The following is a 4,239-nucleotide window of genomic DNA, read 5'->3' on the forward strand; positions in this document are numbered from 1 at the left end:
ATAATCCTCCGGCCGTTTTCACAACTGCGATTCGTAACCAGTCGCGACTTAAGAATGTTCATTATTTTTTCGCTACCCGTTGCGAATCAAGAGAACTTTTTCCTAAACAACAACTAGGCATCCGGATAACTCAGTTTCGTAACGAGCTGCGACAAAAGATTTTCTCTTCTTTGTTCGCAATCTTAGTCAACTATTTGCTGACAGCCTGTTGTATAAGTACATACTTTTTAAGAAGATATTGGCCACTACAATAATATCCATCGACAATTAATAGGTAAGTATCTAATCTTGATAACGCACTTAACATGACGTGCTCACGTCAAAAGTAATTTCACAGCAGTTATTTTATGTGATTATAGTATTCAGTCTATTATTAAAATAAAAAAAAGCTGCAAGTATGTCTACTTCTAATGTGTTTCCCACTTCATCCAACATAGAATTTATATCTACTAAGCGGGGAGGCTCGAAAATGCTATATGAAGGCTACCAGTACCATCGTAAGAAAATATACACCAAAGGTAATGAGAAAGCGTGTAAAGGAAATTTAACGTTGAATACGCGGAATGAAATAATAAATTTAAAAACACACAACACGAACTGTAAAGCTAACGTAGCTAAAAACATGATACTAAAAGAAATTGATAATCTAAAACAAACAAGTTGCTGCAATTTTGACTCGATACAAAAACAATACGACATAACAGTCAAGCGAATCAATGATTGATTTCATCATCCCAAATTTGCGAGTGTTAAAACAGGACTATACAATGCAAGAAATAAAGTTGTAGGTGCTTCTAAGGTACGTTTTCAAAATCCTGGTGATGTAGTTATCCCTACAAAGAATCAAACTTTTTTACTTACTGACAATTTGGATGATGATGACAGGATTATTATATTTTGCTCTTCTGAAAATAGATAGCAAATAAGCAAATATCATATTTTTTCGCTGATGGCACTTTTAAGAGATGTCCAAAGGGGTTTAAACGAATCTACAAAATTCACGCATTTGATGAAAAGAGCAAGCTCATAACACCATTAATATTTTGTCTTCTGTGTAGTAAAAAAATGCGGACCTATGAAATGTTGTTCAATTTGGTCTGAATGGTCGCCGAAAAAAATAACTATGGATTTCGAACTAGCTGCAATACAAGCGATCAAGAGAGTGTTTCCAAAAATTATATTTCGAGGGTGTTACTACCATTTTAACCGGAGCCTCTGGAGAAAAGCTAAGGCACTACAAATAAAAACAAGACCAAAGAAAAGACACGTTGCAAGGTGTGTTGGGCTTGCTCGGCTACCTTAAGATTTTATTACTGCTGGATACCAATATGTGATGGCCAAAAGTCCAGTTGGTGTAGAAATACAAAAAAATTAACCGATATTTTAATAAGCAATGGGTCAAAAAGGACGAATTACAGAATCATTGTTGCTGTGAAAAGGAAAACATTAGAACGAATAATAATATAGAAGGCTGGCATTCAAAAATAAATAAATACATTGGTCGCAAGAATCCAAATGTAGCTCACTTACTAGATGTTTTAAGCACAGAGTCTACGTGCTTTGACTTAAGAAACGTCACCTACAAAAAGAAGAATGAGTACGAAGAAATAGACAAAGAGATCGATTTGGCTATAAAAGACCTGAAAACTGGGAACATTTCTGTAGGGCATTGCATAGAAATTATCTGTCCATATGCAATCTAATGAGGGCAAAAGGGTGGAAAAGATTATCCTCGTGATTTTACAAACAATATCTAAAACACTGTCTTTTTTATTTTATTCGGAGTTTAGAAAATAAAACATGTCTCTCCTAACTTATTAACTCAGTAAAATACAAATTAGGGTATTCGAAGTGCAGATCCACCGTACCACGGGATGGTTACCCGATAAATAGTATCGTAAGGTGACAAGCAAAACTCACTAAATACTGAAAAATAAACAAAAATCAACCTTATTCTGATAATAATACGGTTCACTATGGCTATGAACTTGTGGTGGTAATTAGTAAGTTTTGCTTGTCACCTGACGGTATGATATAATATATATTTTTGTTAATTAAACATGTTAACCACCAGATTTAGTACTTGTAATGGTAACTTCATGAGTCTTCTATATCCGCTACATGTTCCCTGTTGAAGTCGATCAGGTTGTCGTCTGCATTTTCTATTTCTGACCAATCTTGCTCCGCACGAAGATGGTATTCGCAAGGTCTAGAATGCGGCGAAACATAAAGATTATTTGTGAAGTAACGTCGCTTTAAACATGTCCGGTCCCATTAGATATACATACAAAACTAGTTCCAAGCATTCCCAGCTTTTACATCACTGAAAGTGAACAGCAATCTCTCTTATGGTCTATAGTAAAAAAATTTTAAGGTTGCAATAGCGGTCATTGACTTGACCTCTAACCCGAAATCGTAATTTTCTAGCGATAAATCATCTATCTATACAAAACTGTCGCAAAAAATTCATCGCTTGTGTATCATAATACAGGGTAGGATGGAGCCAAGAGCTCATTAGGTGCGTACGGGTGTCATTGCAAGTGTTAATTTAATGATAATATGTCATTTTTACATCCAAAAATAAATCTTAAATACGTTTTAGTCTGTTTGTTTATTTCTATATGGAGATGAAGTAATTTTTAACAATAAAAACATCAACTGAGCACTAACACCGCCGGCAGTACCCGCTAACTACTACTCAGCTACCCGCGGCCGGCGATACCACAGCCTTACAATTTATGAGTGTCGAGAGTCAGGGGTGGGGCACACTCGGTCCCGTCGGGGGCGTCGGTCCGCCATTTTGTCATTCCTTATTCGGGCTCGCTTGCGTTCAGTCGACTTTCGGAATATTACTGCGGATTTTTGTTGTTTGTTTAGTTTGTTAATAAGTTGTTCGGTGTTATTTGTTTTGTTTACGTTATTTGTTGTGTTACGTTACGCTTGTTACGGAGATTGAAGTATGGAACCAGAGGCTGGACCATCTACTGGTGAATCCATGCAACCAGAGCCTGGACCATCTACTAGTAAACCCATGGAACCAGAGGCTGGACCATCTACTGGTGAATCCAAAAAACGTCGTCGTCGGCGAAATATATTCCAATCTGAACAAGGTTCTGACAAGATACCTTTTACGTCGCCAACAACTAGTGATGGGTAGGACATCAATTTAAAATGAGTTTGTATGAGTACCTCATTTTCTAAAATGAGGTGTTACAATGTCTTACTTCAAATGAGGTGAGGTACTAGCATATATTCAGCGTCGACTATTCCATTAACTCCAACGGCGACAAAAATATTTAATGTATATACATATTTATGTATTCATCACTTCCTTTATAAATAAATAAGTAGTAATATTTAATTGGAGTGCAATTCTGGAGGTTAAGAATAGAACTTTTAGGAGAAAGATAATTTTAGAATCAAACTAAGAACATAAAGTACCTACCTAACTTAATTTGCTGCTTTTATGAAACTTGTTCTAATGTAGCTCTTTTTTATTGTTAGATTGTTTAGACCTCCTCCTTGCTACTTGATATAATTTTAAGTATAATAATCACTAGCGACCCGCCCCGGCTTCGCATGGGTTAGCAAATTATGCACCTAAACCTTCCTCAAGAATCACTCTTTTGATAGGTAAAAACCACATGAAAATCCGTCCAGTAGTTTTTAAGTCTATCTCGAACATACAAACAAACCCACAAACAGACAGACGCGGCGGGGGACTTTGTTTTATAATATGTAGTGATATATTTCATAAGTACCTATTAACCATAAAACTACCACATTTTTAACAAACTAAGGAGAACAAATTCAATATTTTCACTAGTCATTATTATATAGAAGTGACTAACTTACCACCTCAGATAATTTAACAGTAATATCATCAATATGATAATAAACAAAGCACCATTCGCGCCTGCCGCACCGGCTACATTTACACTTCATTTTTTCATGCAAAAGGCACCAAGGAAGATCCGCGGGTATATTTACTGGCAAAAACTATGTCCATATTTTGTTATGATTATAAGAATTATCACTAGGTATTAGGTATTAGAGAACTAAAATTAACTAGGTAGTGAACGAAGTACGAACAAAATAAATATAAATATGTCATAATCATAACTTGACAGTTCGAAGTCGTTTTACAAAGAATGTTAATAAAAAGTATTGCAAATTCAAATCGGTATCATTTTTATTTTACCTATGAAAATTATACTTACTTTTTATTTAATAAACTTG

This window comes from Cydia splendana, chromosome 11, assembly GCF_910591565.1.
Source record: "Cydia splendana chromosome 11, ilCydSple1.2, whole genome shotgun sequence".
In the NCBI taxonomy this organism is placed as follows: domain Eukaryota; kingdom Metazoa; phylum Arthropoda; class Insecta; order Lepidoptera; family Tortricidae; genus Cydia; species Cydia splendana.